At 39.9% G+C, this 26,120-nt stretch overlaps 1 protein-coding gene across 2 annotated transcripts in view; it reads right to left on the bottom strand.

Moving 5' to 3' along the window:
• Positions 1-26,120, bottom strand: part of FOXO3 (forkhead box O3) — a 127,044-nt gene that overhangs the window by 88,298 nt on the left and 12,626 nt on the right. Inside the window, exon 1 of one of the 2 annotated variants that reach the window (XM_054699080.1) lies at positions 24,304-25,136. The exons of the other annotated variant lie outside the window; for it this stretch is intronic. The gene's annotated coding sequence lies outside the window, so the exon portion shown is untranslated. Of the gene's footprint in view, positions 1-24,303; positions 25,137-26,120 lie in introns of those variants that run through there. 2 annotated transcript variants of the gene reach the window in all.

The following is a 26,120-nucleotide window of genomic DNA, read 5'->3' as shown; positions in this document are numbered from 1 at the left end:
AGAAAAGATGAGAAGTATCTTTGTGGTAACACAACATTTTCTTTGAGTTCCAGGGAAAGGCACATACTACATGAAAGGTCATTACGAAAAACTTATAATCTTAAGCAATTTATGGCACATCCTAAATCAAACGTCAAACACCATTCAAAGAAGAAATAACTGTATTTAAAACAAAAATCAACAAACTTCAGTACTATGTACACAAAAACACTATTCTAGGCATAGCTAAGCGCATTACCGATGTATAGAAATTAATATATTTCTCAATTCTAGAATAAGTGAAGTTAGAATCTATGATTATTTTTTTCTTTTATATAAAATTGCCATGACTTAAAAGAAAAATCCCAATTTAAAAGGTTATGTTTTTAAAGTACATTCCCAAACCTGTTTCAATTCAGAAGGGTCATTTCCTTATTAACTGGAATAACAACAAAGGAAAAGGAAAATGAAGAGCATAAAAATCAACTCGCTCTCAAAAAGTTACTATGATGTAGGAGTATGCAATCCATCCAATTTTCATATGAAGTCAATTTACATCTCAAGTTCTTGATATAATAACTTAGTAGTCTTTTAAAATTAATTACATATGAAAGAAAAAGGGAGAGAGAAAGAATATGCACAGGAAAGACATGGTCATCACGTGAAGCTGTAGTAAAGGAGGGGCCGGTCCTGCATGCAGAGTAAGGGCCCCTGCCCTAGGTCCGATGTCTCTAACTACCAGCCAGGTTGCAATACCAGGAAAAAAGACCAGGAAAAGGGTTCACATCTTGCTACATCAATCTGGGTGGCATTCCTGGAAGTTACTTGTCTGCCAAACCAATTCTATGAATGGGAGCTTTCCCAGAACATATTTAGAGTTCTTTCCCTAAATTTCTGTTCCCATGATGGTGAAATTCCAATAAATCAATCACAATTAAAATGTGAAATACTCCTCCCCCCCCACCCAATAAATATGGACAGCCCCAAACCTATAGGAATTATGCTTCTGACTCATGCTTTCTTAAAACAACTTTGTTCAAGAAAAACACTAGGTTTCCCCCCATTTCCCAGCAGGCCCCAGCACAGACAGCTGGTTCAGAGCAGTGGGTCAGTGTGTCCTGGTGGCTCTTTTTTAGGCATCCTGCTTGTGGTTGCTGCAGTGCCGTGCCACAGTTTGGTTTATCATTCAACAACTGCTTGTTAATCCCCTGTCACCCCCACCCTGTCAAAGTCTGCATCAGCAATGCTGGGTGGCAACAAGTCAGCAGAACTCAGCTGACCCATTCCTTCCAGGGGGCTGAGGTGACTCAAGAAATGATGAAGAAAAAAGGACTGCTTCAAACTGAGAGAAGCACAGGGGGTGGGAAGGAGTAAAGGCAGTATTTCCCTCCCTAAACTGGGGGAAATAAAAGAGGACAAGGTCATAGGGAGAAGGTTAAGGATTCAAGCAGAGAGAAGCTACAATAATATATTATTATGAACTGCATGGGGACTTGATCCTAAAAGGAAGATACATGCCCCAGCAAATATGCCCCTAGGAATCTTGAAATATGCCTCTAGGAATCTTGAAACTTCATGAGAGAAATTATGTGTTTTAATAAGTTATTTTCTTTATAGTTTTAGTCTGAGTTGACAAATTCTACCTAAAAATTCGTGAAGGTTTAGAAGAGCTTATTTAACAAATATGGCTGCCTATAAGTTTCAGCAAAGGAAGAAGAACCATTAATTAAAAAAACCAAAGCATGAATTCTAATTTTAGGACCTCTTTCGTACTGTAGTAGGTGGCATGTGATGGACTCTGTGATACATCTCAAGAGTCAGGCAAACCTAAGTGCTTATTAAAAATTAGAGGAAACATGAGGTTTATTCCTGAAATAGCTCTCTGGCTACTGCACATGCTGTGGCTGGACTCAGCCACATACACATCTCCAGAATGAGCCACCAAAGCCTATTAATACTGCACAGTATCTATGTGCAGAAATCCTTCACACATATTAAAACATGAGGTACTTAACCAAGACAATGTTGGGTTCAAGGAATTGATCCTATTACAACACTGTGAAATCCAAGTACCCCTTCCTTTGCCCTGTATTGCTAGCTTAAATTTAGCCCACAGAATCCATAATTTCACAGTCATTATCCAGAATGGGTTTAAATACAACAAAGCAGCACAGAGATGTCCTGGTCCAATTAAAAACAGCACAATTATTCTGTTTAATAAGAAAGCAATTTCTCTTAAATGAGCATCTTCCCAGCCAAAAAGAAAAACACCTTCCACACTCAGAATCACAATTATTTTATAACTAAACCTATTAGCTATTCTCACTCTGGTAGACTTCAGGTTTTAATGGGTGGGGGAACATAAAGTGAATCTTCAGGTAACATTGCTTCTAATGGTCCAACAGAACATTCTCAAATCTGGGCCTCTCATACAGCCATCATAGGCGCTTCACCCTTGAGCTGTCTGTCTCAACACAGTCTGGTGGCACTCTGCTGTTGGGACAAGTGAAGATACCACTAGGCATGGCCTAGTTATGTTCTCACTCAGCTTCTGCCACCTCCAGAGCGAAGTTTTCTTTCTAGTCCTCTGGGATCTTCTCTGCTTACTGTGGCTCAGATTATCATCCTAAACTCAAACTCTGAACGTTAGAAAGCACTAGTTTATCTATTATCGGCATTTCTAACTTTTCTGCAAAAAATTATCCTTTGTAGCTAACACTGTATACACACTAGTTTCTTTACTGCGACACTTCTCAGGGGCTACAATTTGCTGATACGATCTTGAAGTTCATAAACAGTTATAGTGTTTTAAGTACTTTCCAAAGTCATCCAACTACTGATTATTGTTTTTAGATAAAATATGCAATTTGACCAGGGTTCTAGATTCTCACAAACTCCCTAAATTTCTGTCTATGGATAGGTACACATTCACTTCTCTTTTTTCTCTTCATGTCCCGTCTTAGTGTTTCTATCTCTGATTCCATTTGCTGGTTAAACTTTCCCATCCTTTCACAAACATTTTTCTCCCCTACTTACAAAACATACTTGTGATGTTCATCACTCATCAGCCCATAACTTTTCAAGTAATCTGAACATGGTTTTTTCCCTGTATTTCTTAATCCACATTCCTTCTTTTACTTTGAGCCTTTTTTTTTTTTTTAATTTAGGACATTAAACAGGACTTAATGAATGGGGCTTTAGTGGGTCCATAAAGCCCCTGAAATCATAATCAAATCATATTCCAAATATCTTATGTAAAGACATATTTCTGGAGATAGGCAGTGCAACTTTCTCATAGGGCCCCATTACTCCTCAAAACCACTGGCAAATAGCAAAAATGGCATTATAATAGCAAAAATGCTTTTAGTGCTAAGGGATAATGGAATGGTGAAGAGAAATATAAAGAATAAAGCATTTGACCTTTACAATAAAATAACATACTGATAGATTATATAATCTAAGTTTGGAGGGCATTCTTCAAAGTAAGGAAACATTTTAGGAAGAAAAAATAAAGATGGTAAGCTTAAACAAGGACAGAAAGAAGGAAGCAGGACCTAGGCAGAGTCTGAGAGAATGATGGGGAAAAACTGGCTGTCACCAATAAAATGTGCATTTTACTGGGCCATTACTATAAAATCAATTTCCAGCAAAACTATGAAGCTTATTACTAACAAGATAAAATGGCAGTGTGGCATGTTAACACCAGAAGGCCCCTCATAATATGCTTTCTGAGACAATTATTTAAAACAGAAACACAGATTTTGTCCTAAAGTCTTAGGAATGAGAGACAAGGATACAGAGTCTACAGTTTCTGCCTTTATTAATCCTTTCTTTTCTAGAGTAAACAACCAATTTTCAAGATTTGTATTAACAAACATGCCTTCATTCCATTAAGGCATATTTCTAAGACAGCGAGAACAGTAAGTAGATAATGAACAGACAAAAGGGTCCTCTTGTACCAAATGGTTGAGCTTTTTTAGAAACAAAAACTTACAGTGTAATTCATACAAACAATGACTGTGCTTGAGAAATGAATTCAATATAATAAGCACCAAAGTTTTTCTGTAGTATTAGTTCAATGCAGCTTAAGTTGAGTTGGTGAATAATAGTTATAATGGAAAGTATTTTCACTCTACCTTTTTCAGAAATACTTGCACTATTCCTAAAAACTCAACTGGCATTCCACATCACCACCTAAGAACACTATATGCTCACACCTCTCATAAATACAAAAAAAAAAAAAAAAAACAAGCAATAGTCTTTTGGTTTCAACAGCGTGTGGTTTGACAAGGATTTGTAAAGCCCAATGGGGGAGGAGGATTGGGTAGAGTGGAAGTTAGGCTTCTAAAATAATCTCTCTCCTTGAGTACAACATTAAAATACCCAAAGGATAAAGTGAACTTTTAGTTTCTGCTAGTGTTGTTTGGGGAAGCACCATGAAAATATCTTGAAAATATCACAAAAATCTACACCTAAATCACATATTTTCCCTAAATCACACATCTTCCCTTAATCACACAAACACACATGTTTTGAAATGGTTTTTATAATCACACAAAGGGAAGGGAGAGCCTCCCCACAAAACTCTGCTTGGATGAAGCCTATTCTTATTCGCCAGCAGTCAGTTTGCAAAGAGCTGGAGCGCTGCCAGATTCAACAAAGCAAGATTTGAAGATGAGGCCAAGCTGTCCTGACCTACAGTGACTTGGTCACTGAGACACCCAGAGGCCCAGGGGACTCAAGGGCCACCACTGGGGAGATAGTTCAGATTTGCATTCTATATTCTTAACAGTTTAGAAAGCAGTAATTCAAAAACAACATGGCCCAACCCAAAAGAAGAGAAGGAGAGGGGGAGGCAAAAGCAAGGAGGGAATCATGGCCGACAAGGGGCAGGAATAAAGGGCTAACTGCCTCTTGGCTAGAGAAACCCCAGGGGAACAAGATGTTGCAGCCCTGGGTCCTTGAGGCCATTTTCATACCTTTACTCAATTAACAAGAAACCAAAACTTCAGTTAAGTTGGCTGTTTTGTTTTCTTTATTTGGCTTCTAAATCTTAGAAGTACTAAACAAGTTTCTGACAATCTACAACTTTCTTAAGAAGAAAAAGGAATCTTCTTTTATCTTCTCTAAAGTTTCACAAACTTCACCTATTTTCATACAGCTTCAATGAATCTAAAAATCTCTGGCTGACCTCTTCCCACTCCACTAGAAAGTAATTGGCCAACAACTTTTTGGGGAAGGAAACAGAAGAAAGGGGGAAGAATAAGAATTCAACTTTGTGCCATCTCTCCTCTTTATGCTTTAGCAGCTTTAAGAAAAGTCAAAGTTAACAAAACAACACAAAACCAAAAGATGTCCAAAATAAATACGGAGCAATGAGAAAAATATTTACTTTTCCCTCTCCCCATCACCAGTATTTAGTTTTCCTTCAGCACAGTTAATCTTCTGATATAACCTTTTCTCACTCTTTCAAGCTCATCTATTTAAAAACACTAAGATCTACAATATCTGCACACCCTCTTTCACAATCAACATCTTTTGATAAACTAGGAAATAAAAGAACATCTTGTTACTATAATGTGTAATCCTCCCTTCTAAGAAAAAACACTTGTACCAAATCCAGCTAATGTGATCCATTAAGAACAAGCTAGTTCTTTCTTAGAGGCTAACTCTGACTGCACATGTAGGATGTGAAACTTAAAAACAAACACTCAACAGTATTTCCAATACCTACATGTTCAAATTCCCCACTAAATTATACATCCCTAAGCATGCATCCATTTCTCTATGGACAAACTAGGAAAATGGCCTCTCTCGTTTCTAATGATGCTGAAACAGATGAAAGACTGAAGAGCAAAGGAAGTACTGAGAATCTCCCTCCTCTCTTCCCCCACTGCATTACTGCCCCCTCCAACCAATCTCAGCACCCTCTCAACAAAATAGCTTCTCAGCACTTCCAAAACCACCACAAATATGCAGCCCAAGGTCCCAGACACAGTAAACAAATGCCAGAAGCAAAATTCATGATACTTTCTTTTAGCATTCACACCAAGATTAGACATGTGTGAAGATTAGACATGTGTGAAGAACTAGGGCACAATGATCTGAGGAACACGTCCCTCTCCCTGCACCATACACATTCATGCTTCTACCAAACTGCCATTCCAGAAAAGTACCAGCTTACAGAAACCTACTTGAAAATTAAAAAAAAAAAATTTTTAAAGATTTATTTATTTATGCACACAAGAGCTGGGGTACTGGCCAGAGATGCAGGGGGTGAGAGGATTCACTAGAGACAGAGTGGGGAACAGAACAGGCAGATTTACTGAAATACACTGCTGAGGGGAGCAGTGGGTGAGACAGGAGAGGTCTGCTGAGCCATGTGAGTTGCTCCCTGGCCTGCTAGGGATCAAACTCATGCTACAGAGGCTGCGGGCTGCTTTACATAGTGTGATGCTTAACCCTTTGCGCCACCAGGGAGGCCCCAAAAAATAATTTGAGATGAATTTTGAATGCATCCCTGCTTACTACTAACAAAGACTGTAAGATTCTGAAAGGAACTAATTTCTATTGCTCAAGTCATAAAACGAAGAGGACGGTAGAAATGGTGGGAAGATTAATCAAAAATAAACAAATAACTAAAGAAATATAAAAGCAAACAGTCTAGCTCACAGTGCTTAAAAACTAGCCCAAATGTACCACTGGTTCTTCAAGTTACATAAAGTTATATAAAGAAATTCCAACCTCTTTAGCCTCTCCTAAACTTTCCTTATAAAGCAACTTTATTGAGGTATAATTTACATACCCAAAAATGAACCATTTACAGCATAGTTAGATGGATTTTAGCAAATGTATACACCAGGATAACAACCACCACAATAAAGCTACAAAACATTTTCATCTCCCTAGAAGTTCCCTTATGACTGTTAGCCAATCTCCTCCCACCCCTATATCTGTAAGCAATTGCTAATCTGTTTCTGTCACCATGGATTAGTTTTTCTTTTCTTTCTTTTTTTTTTAAAAAAGATTTATTTATGCATACAAGAACTGGGGTACAGGCCAAAGGTGTGGGGGGGTGAGCGGCTGCACCAGAGACAGAGTGGGGGACAGAACAGGTGGAATGACTGAAGTACACTGCTGAGGGGAGCAGCAGGTGAGTCATGCTCCATGTGGGTTGCTCCCTCGCCAGCTGGGGATTGAACTCTTGCTGCAGTGGCTGCGGATAGCCTCACAGTGCTGAGACTTAACCCCTTGCACCACCAGGGAGGCCCAGTTTTCTTTTTCTAGAACTTCACCTAGTGAAATAGTATGTACTCTTCTGTGTGTTTCTGAGATTCATCCATGTTTTGTGTCAGTGGTCTGTTTGTTTTTATTTACTGAGTAGTATTCCCTTTATATTGCTAGACTACAATATTCCAAACTTTTAAAATAGAGAGGCAGCAATGGTTAGTCTTAAAACATATACATTTAACATTCTAAGAATTTCATAATTTCTTCCTTCAAGACAAATGGAACTTATATGCAACTGAATGAAGAGCAGATACCAAAACCTTTGGCTTCAGGAATACAAAGTTTTGTTTTACCTCCTTATACAACAACTTGTTCAATCAGATGGAAAGAAAAACTGATAAACTGGGATTTTTGTTTACTGACACTTCAAGGTGTTATTTCAAGCTGCCTAGAGAACTATGAGGAAACCGTATCCAAGCAAATTTTCATGCGCTGCTTCCTGAATGCCTGACCGAAAAGTGAACTTCAGGGCAACAGTTTAATTTGGTTTTGATCCTTCTGCTTTTGCTTGATGAGTCAGAATTTTGGATTTCATGCTGACTCCTGAGTTATCCAACTACCTTAAGGATGTAATGGGATTGCCACTGAGATGGGACTGCCCTGAGAAATCCTATTTAGAAAATGAATATACCATTTAAACTTTCCTTAACCTAACTGCCCAAATGCAAAACTACTATTTCCAAGGGAATACACTTTAGGAACTATTGCTCAAATAGTACTTCCCTCAGGGGGCATATAGACCCTCAGGATGACCACCTTCCTATTACAGGGATATCCTGAATGTAAATAGACCCCCTTTATCCCATTATTGGGTAGAAATATGAAAACAGAGGTTCTGAAATATCTCCCAGTAAGTCCATGCACCTGGACTGTGAAAGAGAAACTCTAAGATCCCAGAAGCAAAAGAAAATCTCCGTACCCTGAGCATTCACAATATTACCCATGCCCCAAATAGGTCTTTGTAAAACTCTCAAAGGTGGGCAAAAATATCTTCTAAATATAGACGTAATCTAGAGTGATAAGAATATTCCCTGACCACTCTGCCTAACCAACTAGCTTGGTACTCTGAGACAACCACTGAGTTTGGGGCCTCAGTTTCTCCCTCTATGAAATGAGCAGGTTGACCAAAAAAGAGCTCTTCTGGTCTGCAAACTGTATGAGTCTAATAAAAAAGCAATAATTCCAAGACTAAAATGAGAAAATTTGCATATTTTTGAACCATCATAGAATTGGTGAGCATGGCATCCAAAATTCTGACAGGAACATCAGTCACAATTCTACATTCATAATTTTTGGCTGTGGTACTCTCTATATAATATTTTCATTTTGCCTATCCATTACCTCCCTCTCTAGTTTGAATGTTATCCCCAGAAGAGGGAGATTCAAATTAAATACTGTCCATGAATTTCAGTCTTCACATTTACTTTTATATAGCTATGTGCCTGGCTTTGTCTTAACACTGATGTTTTTATTATGACAGTGTACAGAACATATCCTTTGATTAAGATTAATTTCTGGAAACAATATACCACTTATTTTTGCAACAGTTTCATCCTGGGCAATATACTTTTATTTTGATTACTCATGAAATTGCAAGGATTAACTTAAGTTTAACTAGCATTCCATATAAAAGTTTTAGCACATCTGCAACTAGAAGGCTGCCTTAGAATAAGGCAAATAAGGCAACACTGTACAATCGAAAAGCCCCTTCATTTTCCCATAAGCATCTAAAAAAAAAAAAAAAAAAAAAAAGGCGCTGGTTTCCCTCTAAGACCCACCCCTGCCTGGCTCCTTCTCCTGCTTATAAAGTTACTGGCAGCTAAAGCAGAGGTTTTCCCCTGGGCTAGACTGCAGGGGAGTGGGCCTGCAAGTCTGCACTGGAATCTGGGAAAGGGAGCCTGACTGGGAAATAATGCCTGCACTCTAAGAACAAAAGACTGTCTCAGAGATGAAGCACTTTCCAAGACAGGAATGATAGGGCTGAGAGAGAACGCTGGCAGAAGAGCTTGTGCAGGCACTGGGTCCTTCTTAGTACTCAATGTCCCAAGCCCTGAGAGAGGAAGTAAACAAGGATCCGGGTTGTGCCTGCATCTGTGTGGCCCAGAGCAGCCAAGGCCTGGCCTAGTCAAGAATCCCGACTCCCAGGCAGAGGGCACAGGGGGGCGCTGACGTCAGGGAGGTCCAGAATGTGGGCTGTGTGTGACCAGGCAAAATTACAAAAGCCAGTTTAAATACAGTCTATATTTCTCTCTACCACTTTAGATTTTTATTTTCGAAAACAATAATTTTCTGAAGAAGTTAAGGGAAACTGGAGCATGGAGAACAGCTCTGCAGGGCACGGTCGATGATGGCATCCATTTTTCTCCTAAAAACAGATTTAATTCAAATTATCCCAATTCCACCAAGGCCAAAAACAGGTTTGGTAGTTTGTTGTTATGGTGGTTGTTTGGTGCCAAGATATACATAAAAAAAAATTTACAATTTCAACCATTTTTGATTGTATAATTTAGTGGCATTAAGACATTCACACTTGTACAACCATCACTGCGATCCTAAGTGAGATTTTCTTTCTACAATATTACTGACTTGAGTCCCTACACTGTACATTACATCCCCATGTCTTATTTGTAACTGGAAGTCTGTACCTCTTGATCCAGATTTGGCTATTATGTCTTAGGAAAAATTCTCAGGAAAGTCAATTTTTAAATGTCTTAATGCAGAACCTACACCACTATGATTACTTAATAAATGTTAAGAAATTAAGATACAATCATTACTTTCCATCAAAAACTGTAAGAATTCCTTTTCAAAGCTTTTCCACTTTCCAGTTACACCAGGACAAACTGTATGTTTTAGGGATGGTTTTTTTTTGTTGTTGTTTGTTTTTGCCTAGTTGCAGAAAATAATCCCAGAAAAGCAGAAAGCATCCTGCTGAGGCTTTGAGCATGAGGGTAAGGCCCAGTCAAATTATATTTTCTATTTCTCCAGCCTACTGTACTCAGGGAGGCCCCAGCCACTGTTTCCCAGGCAGCAGGACACTGCATCTTGAATCACCACAAAGACTGATGCAGTGTATCTTGATATTCTAAGCTTCTTCTTAGCTTCTGTGTTTTTGTTTTTTACTTGCTTGTTTTGGGAGGAGAGGGCGAGAGATGGAGAAGACTAGGACTTAGAATATGAGACAGGGAGAGAGCTCACTGTGTTTACTATATACAAATTTCTTACTTGGGATATCAAAGACATTCTTGCAGAGTTGACTATAACTGAATTTCTGAAATCTTGATTTTTAAAAATGTAATAGCTCATTAATTAAAGAATATAACAACTTCAATTTGTGTCTTTCGGTAAATCTTACAGTTTTCAATAGTTTAGCTAAAAAATAATTAAGAGTATATCCAATCAATGACACAAGTCAATGCATCCACACACTAGCAAAAAGAACAAGCCCTAGTACAGAGAAGACTTTTAATACATACTAGAGTTTAAAAGTTAATTTACTTACAAAACTACTCATACCTATTATCTCTTTGCTGAATTTGTTAATTTAAAGAAGATGAAATAAAACACATTCTTAAATGAGGTCACAAGCAACACAACAGGTCAGCAGACTGTCCCAATAAGAGCCGTTAGCTCTGTTAAAGTAGCATTAAAAATGATCTTTGAATTCAGATGAAAACTTAAACTTAGTTAAACTTAGGAGTCAAGCCCCCTTGGCCTTACTGTCAATGGAGGGTATGAGAAAGGAACAGCAAAATGTTAGGAGTGAAGAGCGGGTGGGAAGCACTCTTCAGTTGTGTCCCAGTTCATGTTACTAGTTTGGAAACACTGGTCCAAGTCATCTCAAAGTACAGAAATCCTTAGGTTTTCTATAAAAATATCTGTGTGCCCTGTGAGTGACTTAACCCAACACAGGTGGACAGAAGGAAAGTTCTAGGCTCCAGTCAACTAAGCCCAGATAACCTCAGAAATTAAACATTTCGTCAAGGGTTTCTGATGACAATGCAAAAGCAGGAGAGTACATTGTACTTTAAACAATGCCTTGTCTGTGTGAAGAAATATGGACTGGCCTACAATGGAAAGGAGAAAAAAAAACAAGTCCAGCAGTGAGCCACAGCTTTTATTTCAAAGGTAAACTGTGGAATACATATACACACACATTTTTTTTTTATGAATCAGCATAATACAGTTACCACAGGTAGGCACACAAAACTCCCAGTACTGCCAAACACTGAATTCCCATCAATCCCCACATCTGATGGCCTTCGATGGAACCAGCTCACTCCCTTGAGCAGTTCTAGAACCAGCTGATCTCAGGATCCCTTCATCTGGCACCTAGAGACTTATTCCAGCCCTAAGCAACTGTTCTAAGTGATAGGGAATGCTGATGGAGGCAGGGGTCGGGAGCAGGGTAGTCGAATGGGTCTGTCTTCATTGTGCAACACAAGCTAGGTAAGCCTGGTCCCTTGGGTGCACCAAATACCCCCTGAAATATCAGGGCCAGACCCAGCTCTGAGGCTTGGCTTCTTACCAACTGAAAAAGAATAACCCTAGCCTTCCAGTTTACTGTGAAGATAGCACTGCATAAATACTAACACAATTGCCTTACTGACTTCCGAGCCTCTTGCTGAGGCCCACACCTTGTAAGAACCAGGTTTGGCTCATATCCTCCTGTTGGAAGCTAGAGTATGCCAATGCACTTGGGCTGACATCAACTAAAGAGCAGCTACCTGGCATTCCCCTCACCTGCCCCTTCATTCGTTCCTGTTTTCGACACTACCTTGTTTTTCTCCAATGGAATGTGCTAAGAACTTTCCCCAAAAACCTGGTCCATTTGCTTCCTCCCTAAGTCCCAGCCACTTCCTAGGTCTAGAGCCATACACACCCAACCAAACTCCTTGGATGCCAGAAAAGGACTTATGAGCCTAAATAGACAGGTGTAAATGCACCACTGAGGAAAGGATGTTCAAATAATGGACTGGTTCAATACCTTTGAGAACCACATTTCAAATGAGAAAGTCATCTATTAGATCAGGGCTCTCCTTATGATGTCCTAAGAGAAAAAGTTTCTCAATAACAGAAAAAGCCAAGCTTCTGTGAAACTAATCTGTTTTTATCTGAAGCAGTTACAAATCTGGAATCTGATTTTACATCCCTTTTGCTTCAGTTGCTCTGAAACCCAAAGGCCAAATTTGTGGCCTAACTCTAGCACCTGTCAGTACTATATTGTCCTTTACCCTGAGACTTCATCCTTTCATGCTGCATATATTTCTGAAGTTGTGTCTGTGGCACAAGAGGGGCATAAAAAAACATAAATTTTAAATGAACATCTTTAGGGAAAGGTGGCTTGAGACCATCCAAGAACAGCACATATGTGTTGGTCTTTAGAGGAAATAAGCAGCAGCCTGGAGAAACTGTGGGAATGAGGTAGAAGCAGAACTCTGGCATGTGCCCCCCACCTTTCTCCCATGCACCTTCCTTAAAGGACACATAAGGGCAACAGGCAGAAAGAAGGACATGGATACCCACTACAGCTCCCCCATCACTCTGCAGCAGTCAGTATTGGATGATACTGTATTGGATGAGTCCAATGTGTATTTAAAGTGGTTTACATTTCCATCTGACTAAAACCTAGGAGACTATAGACTAATAGAATAATGATAACGATGATAGCTTTTCCTAAGGCGTCATCTGAATTGCCTTAGAAGAACTCTAATGGGAGGAAAAAAGCATCTTTAAATTGGAGGAAGACATGGGGCACACCTTGTAGAGACTCTCAGCTGCCTTGAGAAAAAGTGCCCGGCCTCACTCTGCTGAAATGCTGAAGAAGTGAAGAGGGCTCTCCTTGACCTACTGCCAACTGGGCTCAAACTCAACAGTCAGCAGCTGGACCCCAGGCCAAGGGGCCTGCGAGCCAACTGTGAGATCCATCAGGCATGGATTTAGGAATCTCCAACAGAATTTAAACTCTCATTGGGAAACCTTTTTCCTAGTAGCTGGGAAAAATATGATGGCAAAGATTCTTCATGGCTTGAAGGCTTTAGAGAATGGTTGTTGGCAAAGCAAGGACCAAAGTCATAGATGGTGAATTCAACTTCTCCCTTCCAAAGTTGCAAGTCTGTGCGGGCTACCATGAATTTCACTGCTGTGAAACCAAGTAAGATTCCTACTTTTTACCTCCCATTAGAGTGCTTCTAAGGCTATACAGGGTTCCTTAGCAAAAGCTACCATTATTATTATTCTATTAGCCTACAACCTCCTAGGTTTTAGCCACATGAAAATCTAAACCACTTTAAATACACATTGGATTCAGTATCATGCAAAACTGGCTCTGCATCCCAGTAAATGTCAGTTTCCAGATGGCAGGATTCTAGTTGAAATCATCAAAATACGACATAAAGTGCCACATATTATTATGTGCCTTCCACTCACTAATTCACCCAACACTCTGCCTGTCAGGGATGAGCCGAGTTATCTCCTTTACAAAAAACAGACTCAGTACTCTTTCATGGTTACACAAACAAATAGCAAAGCCAAAGCGAAAGGAAAGACAACTCCCTTTCTCCTTGTTCCCTGCAAACTATCAAGGAGAGGGTGGAGGGTGGGGGCCTGTGTTTTATCACTTTTCCTTGAGAGTTGCAAAAGTTCCACAAGGAATTCTTTGAACAGTATAATACTTTTATCAACAAAAGAAAATAACTCCAACAACACAGGGTACTGTCAGACATTTTATCATTGGAGGTGAAAAAAATGGTGGGCAGAAACATATGCCAGGAAGCACAGCTCGGCAGGACTGCCCTTCTTTCCAGACAAGCTCAGACTCTGGGCCATGAGGGCCTTCCCTAATTTCAGTCACTCAAGAAGTACTGCAGCTTTGGGTCTGCATGTCCCTAGCGGTCACTATACTGTAAACTCATGCCAATGAGTTTTGAACAATACTTCCATCTTTGTCTTCACTGTATCACCACCTTGGCTAAATGAAAACAAATGAATGAATAATCACAGCTATCACCCAGGCACCACATTCCCATGCCTTGTCCTCGAATGACCATGTCCTTCTTGTAAGCCCTGGGAACCAGCTAGACCATGGCCCAGGCTATAGAAGCCAGCACCACTGCCATCAGCCTTCACTGCTGAGAAACGAAAATTTTTTCCATTAATAAGTCTAAGAACACTTTGTTCATGGAAGTTTTATTCAGATTCTTTGCTGTATTTTTTAATTTTTTACAGCTTTTACAGATTAACTCACCACAGCATGAGAAGTCCCATTTGCCACAAACCTACCAATCATCAGTGTCAAGAATGAAATCTCCCAATAACGTTAAAGTGACTAGAAGTGGCACCCTTGCACTCAATGTCAAAGCCAAAGTACTTGTTCCAAAGAACACCAAACTTTTCCAACACATACAAAGAGCTTAGCTTTATCAATTAAGACTTCAGTAGTTACAGTAGTTACTGTTCTGGGGACTTAATTGCTAATAAAAGATATCCAAGGTCTCCCTGGTGGCCTAGGCATTAAGTCTCAGAGCTATCACCACTAAGGACTAAGTTCAATCCCTAGCCAGGGAGCTAACCCACATATGGTGGCAGCAGACCTCTCCTGTCTCACCCGCTGCTCTCTTTAGCAGTGTATTTCAATAAATCTACCTGTTCTGCTCCGCATTCTGTCTCTGGTGAATCCTTTAACCCCCTACACCTCTGGCCTGCACCCCAGTTCTACACACACACAAGAAAATGATATCTAAGCCTACCAAATAGTATTTAACATATGAGCTGTCAGCAGTAAGACTGGTGGAACTATGAATTTCCCTTGCAGCAAATTGCTGCCAATTAAAGCCATTGATCCAGCTAACTGCCCATTCCTCTGGCACAGAGTAACTAATTCTTGGAAACATTGCACACAGCGGAACAATTTCCAAAGTAACAACTCTCAAAGTTAAAACCACTAAGAAAACTCAGGCCCCAATCACCTTGGAGTATGGGGCTGCCACCAGCAGTCATGTTTAAAGTGTGAAGGTTCATAAACCATTCTACTCCCCTGAGGAAGTCTCCACTGGTACATTTCCACAGAACAACTCTTCACTAGCCACAGTGAAATAAAAGACCATTTCCTGGGTGGGAGGGAAACAAAAAAAGACCATCTCCTACATGAAAAAAACGATACAGTGGTGTGTGAAGTGAAGACATATCCAAGCACATGACCTTCATACAGGTGGTCATCCTGCATAAAAGTGGTGATGACCGTGGTGACCAGGGAGCCAGCTCATAACTAAGAAACTCCTTTACATCTCTCCTCTTTAATTTCCCCATTCAGAAAATAAGATGGCATCCAAAGCATTCAGTTCTGCAACTGAGAGGTGCCATTATCAATTTAGCATTAGCTTGCTTCTCAGACTAGTCCTTCCTCTAGAAAACCCCTTAGGAAACAGTCTGTTGAGGCAGACAGGGGAGTGTAAGACAGGGGAGTGTAAGGTGGGTCTGACAAGAAGAATGGGCTGAGTACAAGAAGTCATGAGGACAGGACTGGCCAATGTGGGGCCAGTTACACTTACCATAGGTAGTGAATGACAGATCGAGGGGCGGGCTCAGCCACTGCAGTGGGTGAGCCTTGATTTCCTATCTTTATTTACAGAAAGAAAGAAAAAACAAATACCGAAGTCTGCCCTAAAATTTTTATTCTTTAAAAAAAAACCAAAACAGCCACACCCCTTAACATCTTCCAGAAGAGCCACTCATCACTTACATGACAAAAACCTAAATGAAAGCTATTAAGTTAAACAGAATAAATGCATCATCTTATTAATATAAGCAGCTCATTGACTTTCTTTTCAGTCTTTTCCAAGACATCTCTGTTTACATGCAGAATGCAAATTTTCATTCTAAAAAGTTTAACCTCTCTAAAAAATGTTATCAATCAGTGACTGAGAAAGAGATGTTTCTGAATTCTTACAACTAGATATAAAGATTTCCACATAACTTCTAGATGAAAGCCTGTCGCATAATAGAACGTGGGGCTGGGAACTGTGGACTTCTCACCACATGCTTCATCTTCACTTCCATGCCTCATGAGTTTTAGGACAAGTCACAAGCCCCCAGGCCTGCTTCTCACATCTGGAAAATATGATGTTTAGGATGATCCCTATATTGCATGTATAGGTTATATAGGATTATTAAATCCCGGTAGGTACTTACTTAAGCTGTACTTACTTAAGGTACTTACTTAATAAATGACTATACCAAGCCAACAAAGAAAGAGGGTGATCTGTCCTTTATCCTGTGGGGATGAGGAGTGTAAGAAAAATATTTTGTCCCTATATGATAGTTAAAACTCTGTATCTACTCAAAAAAATAGCTTACATTGCTCTTAGGACTTTTTCTTGGTGAGCATGCAGCCTAAATTTTAAAATATTGAGAAAGCCTTCTCTCCATCATTCATCTCAGGGGAAAAATGAAGACTTTTTTTATTTTTCATGCAGATGAGAAATACCAAACACCAAGTTCCTTTAACACAGCCTTGGCACCAAGCTGTAGGCCATTGTTCACGAAAGGATGATAGTGGGGAAAAGATGGCACAACCATAGTTTCCTATTTCTTTCCTCTCATTCCTCAACATTGGGGACTTAGGGAGATTTAGTTTATAGAAAGATGTACTTCGATTTTGACAAAGAAGAAATTGATTCATAATTCTAAACTCCTTGGAAGATACTACCAAAACACAGATTTTTTTTTTTTTTTTTTTTTTTTACTGTTCTAGAACCATGCCAGTAACACTGCTTTCCCCTCTTTCCTTTCATAATCAGAACAGCAATGGCTCATGTAACATGTCTCACTGTTCGATGATTGAGAAAGAAACCAAACTGTTTGCATTTTAATGATAAAATATGCTCGCTGATGCCATCATTAACAGAAATTACCAATATGTGATGTTTGATAATGTTCTTTGAACAAGTTACATGATAGCTTAAGAGTCCTAAACCTAGCCAATGCCCCAATATTTTTTCACAATCACACTACAACTCTCCAGCTTCTGCCAAGGTATATTTACTAGACCTCTGCCCTTGTTCCTCCATCACCCCTGCCAATCATGTAGTCACCCATGTCCTCCACAACCTGGGCCTGCTTCTCCTGATGTTTCCATCATCCATCATCTGGTTACTTCATCTTCTTAAACCACCATACACAGTGTCCTGGGCCGGAAAGTGTGAAGTGGATCCAAAGAAAAGAATGAAAGCTAGACCCACATGATGATGCACTGGCTTCTGAAGCAAGATGTGGAGTTTACCAAGTGGTGATATACAATTAGGTAACTTCTACTTCTACAGGAGAGAGGCAGAGAGAGACACGGGGAAGTTTAGATACAGTTCAGAATGAGAGCACCTCTGTGTCTCTTATTTCTGAATCTACAACATATGAACTGAGTCACCCTTCTTAGACTATCACTTAAATCTACTTTACAGCCTAGAGAAAACAGGTAGTTTGGGAGTCCCATCCCTAAGAATAATTACACTTCACAGGAGTACAAGTCTTAAAATGCTTTTGCGTTCAATGTGAATGCTTGTCTACAACCTAATATTCAAGTTTGTTCTTTATGGGCTCAAGAGTGACAGGTCAGGCAGAACATGTCTCAATTTTAGCAGAAGTTCATGCAAACACCCTTACATTCTCTTCTTTTAAACCAAAATGAGAGATACGATACGAAGGATCAGCTCAGTGAAGTCTCAGGCAGTATTATAAAATCCAAATCTCTAGAGCTGGGATAAATTGCTGATTTTGGAGTTTATTTAGTCAAAGTAGAAACACACTGATGCAAGAATCCCACCTCTATCACAACTGCATGGCCTTAGCCAAGTCACTTAACCATTATATCAACTTCCTCATTAGTAGAATGGAAGAACTAACATTCACAAAACTTTTAACAGTGTCTGGCACATAATAAATGTTCAAATAACAGCAGTTCACTTTTAGTTCCAGTCATAAAAATGATGGGTAAATCTAAGGCTGTGATTACACATCACACCCATTCACACCAATGCAAATAGAGGATATAATGATTTTTATCATTTGGAGGGTCAGGGGGTAACTTTTCACTTTTAACTACAACTCTCCCCAATTTAGCAGCATGCAGAAGCTGGGACACAAGGATGACCTCCTTAAAACCAAAGGCATCTCCTACTGCCTCCTAGAGGGGACTTTAAAAGGGGGTGAGTAGATAGATGTCCCTTATGACCGTCTTTAGATTTGGGCCATAGGAGCCAAGGACTCAGATTCTTCTGATCCTCAGGCTGGAAGCCAAACCTTCTAGACTGCTGCCAGGCAGGCTTTTGCTTACAAGCCTGATTGTTCTGTAAGGCACTTTAACTTCTCTGTTAAAGGTATCCTTGATGCCATGTTTTGTTTTAAGATGCCCTCTTCTCCCTGTTCCCAAACATGCAACCAGTGGCCACTCTTTTGGAAAACCAAAATGGCAGCAAACGCATACATGTTTACACATTTCATCTGAGAGTAGTGGCAGCTTTGGGAAGCATCCCAACACCCCGAGTACTTCAAGTTTCCAGCTGCATCTGACTGACTTCTAACCTGAAAAGTCCTTAATACTCCCCTGGAGTCCAATTTTGTATACTGCTTACAGTTTTAAGGACAATATTTAGGACTCTCTCCCATACTGTCCCCAAGCACATCTTTCAACACAGTTTCCCCCACAACTGCATAAACCTACAAATGTCCCAACACCTGAACCTGCCTTCTTGATCCTTCTTAAGAATCTCAGTGAATCTGAAGAAAGTGGCTTTCCATCCTCCCCATTACAGAAAAGAAAACCCAGATCACTGCCCTTCTCTCTGAATTCAGTTCAGCACCCAAGTCATTCTGTCTTGGGTAGGGCTTCGTATAGTAAAAGGTATACTACTAAGAGCAAAAGAATTTGTAATCCAAACTAATCCTGGCTTTTTTTTTTTTTTTCATTTATTTAATGTGTGAGACAGAAGATTTATGGATCTCAGGCAACATTCTAATGCAGCTGCTAAGAGATCCTGAAATGAACTTCCAAGGCCTGGCCAGCCCACTGTTCTTTGCACTATTTATATTCCTAAAGCCATCAGCTATGTTTGATATGGCTGATCATGAGGCTCTGCTTAATGGACTACAGCATCCAATGACAAGCAGTGCTAACTTGTTTTGCTCTTTACCTGGCTTCACCTTGTGGTGTGAGAGGCCTTGCGTCCCCTGTGCCTTTTAGGACTCTGAACCAAGATGGATGCCATCTCCTCACTACTGCCTCCCTCTGACCTCACCAGGAAAACTGCACACTTTCTCCTTCGCTTCACTCACCCTCTCACACTGATTACACCCAGCACATTTTAATCTTATCTTTCTCCCACATGTCCCACGACTGTCTGTGGATGAGTCACTGTGACCACTTCCCTGGTCCAATGCTGGTCTTAAAACTAGGAACATTCTCAAAAGACCGAAACAAACAAGGGGAAAAGATCACAAAACAAGTATCTGACCTAAACACAAGTCATTTCAACACAATATATGCACAAGGATGAGCAACTGGTTTCCTCTGTGCATTTGAACAGATTCTTCATGGCTGTCATGCAAGAGGGAGGTTGGTGCCCTTGCTCTGAATGGGCAACTACACACAGCAATATGGGTCTATGGGAAGTCTAGAATACTCAAGGGGCTGGGCCTTTGCTAAATTTCAACAGATACCACCACCACAAGATGTCTCCCCCCACCCACCCCAACTCTTAGCAGGATTCTGAAACCAAGATGGCATCAAAGTTATGATTTTTGACTCCTAAACTTTCACCAGAGGAATTCCAGACTTAGCAAATGACTTTAAAGCAGTGGTTCACAAACTTCAGCATGTAGAATTACCTGCAGTGCTTGTTACAACACAGAGTGCTGCTTCTGATTCAGTATGTCGGTGGTAGACCCAAGAATCTGCATTTCCAGCAAGTCCCTGGATGACGTGGATGCTTCACACACCCTGAGAATCACTAGCTTAGTGCATCTGGGTATGATGAAATTCTCTGGTATATCAGGTTAGGTTGCACAAAAAAGGAGTAATAATAGTATTAGTAATAGTTTATGTCTCAGTTTTCCAGTTTTAGGCAAAGACTTGAAATAGCACCATCACTTCTTACAATTTCCTGAAAACTTCAAAGTAAGTTAACTAGGGTTCAATGGAGACTAGAAAAAACATGCTGGAGTTAGAAACTGAAGAAACCACATGCATGAAAGAAAGCAGAGGAGAAGATCCTAGTTAAACATGGCTTAAGTAATAATATCCTTGTATTGAAAGGGAATCCAACTATATTATTAAATTCCAACTTGACAGCACTCCTTTTTATGAGTTTCCAGGGAGCAAACTCTATCTTGTAATCTTCCCTTGGAAGACAGGGTAGAAAACAGGCCCAAAACTCACAGTTGATAACTTCCACAGCTAATACCCCTCTCATCTCTCTATGAGAATGATTCTTAACCCAGGCATTTATTGTAACCACCTTACAGCTTTAAAAAAATAAAGATGCCCCGGTCCCATAACCAGCATTCTGATCCAATTGTTTTAGAATAGGGCCTAGATGGTACTAGCTCCCCTAGGTGATTCTCAAATGCAGCCAAGGTTGAAAACCACTGATGTACGAGAAAGGTGATGGGACAGAGGAAAGGGCAGTAATGAGCCCCTTTAAGAAAATGTCTAGGAGACACAGAAAGTTAAAAGACTGAGCGAGCCGCTAAGACAAGTAAAACTGAGGTTCTTAACTCTTGAGATGGATCTCAAGATGTTAAAAAATCAGAAAGGCCCTCAAGGAAGATGATCAAGGAAGCACCCTCATTTGCCAAAGAGTTGGTTGCAGGGCAAAGGATAGATCAGGAAACCCTTTTAACAAGGTGCTCTATTATTTTTCTGAAGACTTAGTAACAGGAACTTGAGGCAAAGAGCTTTGACTTCTCATGAACAAATCATTTAAAGGTTCAACTTTGAAATCAAGTGCCAGAAAAACATAAAATTTACCCCAAGGCAAAATTAAATGTTTTCGTTTGTTTGTTTGTTTTTTAAGGGTAGGGAAGAGATTCATGAAGTAACTCTCTGGAGCCCTAAGTAACTGAAAAAATCCTCCCAGTAACCACAAAATCATGTGATATAGATGATAAAGTCAAATTAGTTATTTTCTTCTCTTCCTTCCTAACATACACAGACAAAAGAAGTAACGAGATGGAAAAAAATGTTTGAAAGCTTCATGATCCTGTTTAAGGCAGAATGATGACTACAAAATGGGCTAGTTAGAAGAATGTGGTATTGGTGGTCAATGTACAGAGCAAGAAATCTCAGGGCAGGTAACAAAGATAGACAAATTGCCTCTGCTCACATCAACATGACAAATACTGGCAGCCTAGAAAGTTTCTGGACTGCCAGTATTTCCACTGTTTAGCAGTTTTAACTGATTTATCAATTTAAAATATTTGATTTGATTAGAAAATTAAGATGTGGATAAATACGCATCTTAAGAATTAAAAGTTTTGATAAAGGTACCTCCTCTGGTGGTGCAGGCGGTTGAGCACAGCACTGTGAAGCTGTCTGCAGCCTCTGCAGTGCGGGTTTGATCCTGGCCAGCAGGTGAGAATCCCACATTTTGCAGCAGACCTCGCCTGTCTCGCCTGCTGCTCTCCTCAGCAGTGTATTTCAGTCAGTCTGCCTGTTCTGCTCCCCACTCTGTCTCTGGTGAATCCTCTCACCCTCCTGCACATCTGGCCTATACCCCGGTTCTTGTATGCATGAATAAATAAATCTTTAAAAAAAAATTTTTTTGATAAACATATTCACTTAAAATCAATTTAGAACACTTGGTAGTTTTCACAAGCACAAGTTAGGTTTCCTAACTTAGCACATACGGCACTTCATTTATTCAGTACTGACTGCCCACAAATGAACTCAAGGCTTTCCCTGCTGTTAGAGCATCAGAACAAACCTCGTCCCTTCTCCCAAAGAACACCTACTACATGATGCCTAGAATCAAGCACCAAATTTCATCTTAGCAAATAAGGTGAAAGAGTTGATGTGTCTTAAACATGGCCAGATCACCTAGACTTTTTAGCCTGAAGTTAGGCCCATTCTTGAAAAGGGAAGAGACTAAAAAGAACTGATTTAAATAAATTCATCTCGGCAGAGGACATGTCTCAAACAGAGGCTTCAAGCCTATCTTTACTGGGCAGGGATGGAGATAGAAGGTTAGATCTAGGCCACTAAATAGTATATGAGAGCTCAGTAGGAAGTTATCTGTCTATCAGGAGCTCAAGAGCCTAAGTGTACCAAAGGATACATACGAGTATCAGCTCAAAGATAACTTAAAAATAATCAGGCCCACAACATTTTCATAAGCCAGTTCCAGGTTTCTCAGGATTATACCAATGATGAACCTTATTGAATTGATCATTATTCTTTTACTGAAATTCAGAAGAATGCTTAGCTTCAGAGTTTCCATTTTTATGTTTAAAAAGTTATCTTGCGGGCCTCCCCGGTGGCGCAGCGGTTGAGCGCTGGGTTGCGAAGCTGCCCGCGGCCTCTGCGGCGCTGGTTCAATCCCCGGCTGCTCCCCGGCCAGCGGACGAGGGTCCCACATGGCGCGCAGACCTCTCCTGCCCCCCGCTGCTCCCCTCAGCAGTGTACTTCGGTCCTTCTGCCTGCTCTGCTCCCTGCTCTGGCTCTGGTGAATTCTCTCACCCTCCCGCGCTTCTGACTGTACCCAGTGCATGTATAAACAAAACAAACAAACAAACAAATAAATAAATAAATAAAACATGCCTCTATTAAAAAAAAAAAATTTAAAAAAAAAAAAGTTATCTTGCTTAAAATTTAGCCTGTGGGCCACCATATATTTGCATGATGGGTGTATTAATCCATGTCAAGCTAGTGCTGTTAATGGGAATGCTATTAACTAACTAGTGATGATAAGTCCCTTCTCATTCTACCAATTGGACAAAAAGCTACCGAGTACAGACCAAGATACAAATATATAAAGGTGAAATTAACTAATCCTTTTAGAAATGGATGCCGGAAGGAAGCCCCAAGACAGTTTATCAGGTAAAAGTAAAAACTCTGGAAGATATACAGCAAAACTGAATTTAAAATTAAGTTTTTATGAATATGAACAATTCTAATGGATATATCCAGAGAACACATTTACTTCATAAAACCATTACAGTATTAGAAGAAAATTAAACTTTTTTTTCTAACATTAGGTAAATTAAAAGGAAAAAAAGGAGATGATGAGCAGGAAGCACAAACATCAGCCACTGCTGAACTTAATGTGAAACATGGAACTAAAGCAATGTTTTAGGTAATTCATAGTGAAAGTGAAAGAAATATCATTTTGAAAATCAATTATGAGGACACTTCAGGAAGAAGCATTTTGAAATCTGAATTATGTGAATTAATGACAACTATGTGATCTTTTTAATGTAGTACAAATTTTCAAGAAGACATCCAGTAGGTTCTACGGCATAAAATTTTGTGCTCTCCTTAACCTTCAGGAACTGTACACCTTAGTTCACCATGACCACTGACACTTTAACATTGCAAATGTCTCCTAGTGCACCCCTTCTCCCCCACCCTTGGCCCGCCCTGGTTATATTCATTTATCAGGCAGAACCTTTCTGCAGCTCCACATTTATCATAGGGTTTCAGTCTATCTTCTGGACACTATCCAGACACTATTCACCTATCTTTACTATGAAACTGAGAGTTCGAAATTTTCTCCAACACACATGGGATTAGTATTCTGCCAGCCACATTTTATCTTAGTGCACATAAGTACTGCACTCTGGTAGCCCGTTAAAACCATCATTTTAGGTTCTATTCATACATATTTTTACCTCAAAGACAAAAGAAGTAAGCTCTTCAGAAGAGAGAAACACTTTAACCTGGCCAGCAATTCGCATTATGCAACAGTTTCTGCCTTGGCAGCCTGCCTTTAAATCCGTTAGTAACTGCACTGCAAAGAGTCAACCACCTCACAAAAATATTTTTAATACCTTCAATTATGAGATCTGATTCGGCAGCCAAACTTCTGCCAGGAACCTCTTGCAATTTTTTTCCTGAAATCCATTTTTCTTGGTGGTGTTGTCTCTACCAAAAGCACAGATACCCAGTTTTCCCAAGACAAAAATTTCTCAGAGATAACAGCCCAATCCAAAGGAGTTCTACATACTCTGTATCACTCTATTAGTTCCAAACAGTACACTACGTATCTGACCCAGAGTAAACTATGGTCATGTGAGGCTGTGGTCAAACAGAAATGAGAATGCCCAAACCAACCAGATTCTGACAACACTCTCAAGTCACTCCTACTCCACCACAAAAAGCCCAGGCACTGACTTGATTCTTAAAAGTTATTATTAGCTCATGCAAAAAAATCGAGGAAAAGCCTAAATCATTGGTCCAAGTCCACTCCCCCACCAACACACAGAGAAGTGTTAGTCACCCTGAGTCAGCCACAACTTGTAAGATAAGCATTCAAGATAGTATGTTGAAGGATTAATGTGAGGATTAGTGGTAATATATGTAATGAATGTGGCACATAGCAGCAACTTTTAAAATGGCAGCTATTTCATTTTTTACTGTTCCCTCCTTCTCACTTAAAGTTCCACCCAACCCTCGGGAGGCAGTAGAGCATAGAAGACAAAAATTCCAGTCAAAAAAACTTAGACTCGAATCCCAAACAAGATAAACTTTGAACCATTTCCTTGTCTTTATTTTTGTTTTTTTAAAGATTTATTTATTCATGCATACAAGAACCGGGGTACAGGCCAGATGCGCGGGAGGGTGTGAGGACTCACCACAGACAGAATGGGGAACAGTACAGGCAGACTGACAAAACACACTGCTGAGGGGAGCAGCGGGTGAGGCAGGAGAGGTCTGCTGTACCATGTGGGATTCTCGCCGGCCGGCCAGCCGGAATCAAACCTGCACCGCAGAGGCTGCGGACAGCTTCACAGTGCTGCACTCAATCGCCTGCGCCACCAGGGGCGGTCCCATTTCCTTGTCTTTAAATTGGGATTTATATTTAAATGTTTATCTTGTACTATCTTGTAGGATCATATGTATTAGATGTAAAAAGTCTAATACTTAGACTAGCTGAGCATTTGGCACATATTAAGTGCTCAACAAACGGTAACTACTTTTATCATTCTTACAATAACTGGTCTTGAGAATGTCTGGTGTTGGCTATGCTTTTTATTCTGAAAACCAAACTGACTCCAATATAGCCCAGGGTCTCCTCTCTAAAATTATCATTTCAAGCTATAAGAATAAACAGATCCAATTCTTTTTTATGTAAATATTTTTTATTGACGTAACACTGCATTATAACCTATCAGTTTCAAGTGTGCAAAGCAGATGCAATATTGATTCCTAAATATGTTTGAATGACTCAACCCAAACACCTACCAGTACCTCAGAAATAATCTGCTGCTACTACTTCTATGAGGACAACCACTCTATAGCCTATGCTTCTTCAGGAAGCAGAGTTTTTTTTGGACATCAGTTTAGTTCTTTGGACATAAATATTATACTGAGGGGATATGAGCCTGAAGCCTCAAGTGTGAGATTTTGAAAGGCCTTGAATCAAGTCCAGAAGGAGCTGAAGGGGTTCTAGATTCTGGATTCTCACCATTAGCAATGACAATGAGAAGATGACACCTTTTACAGTTCTGACAGGAATAAGGAAGAAAGGATCTTATTCAATATTGTCTTTTCACTTATGACCCGAGATTCCCTCTCTCCTCTCAAAAACTAACTGTGCCAGAACTTCATGGCCATGGTATAAAACTCAAGTTCACGCTTCAGAAAC

The sequence above is a fragment of the Talpa occidentalis genome, unplaced genomic scaffold, assembly GCF_014898055.3.
Source record: "Talpa occidentalis isolate TD23 unplaced genomic scaffold, MPIMG_talOcc4v2.1 talOcc4.2, whole genome shotgun sequence".
Taxonomy (NCBI): Eukaryota; Metazoa; Chordata; class Mammalia; order Eulipotyphla; family Talpidae; genus Talpa; species Talpa occidentalis.
The sequence above is the reverse complement of the archived record's forward strand: the minus strand, read 5'-3'. Positions and strand labels throughout refer to the sequence as shown.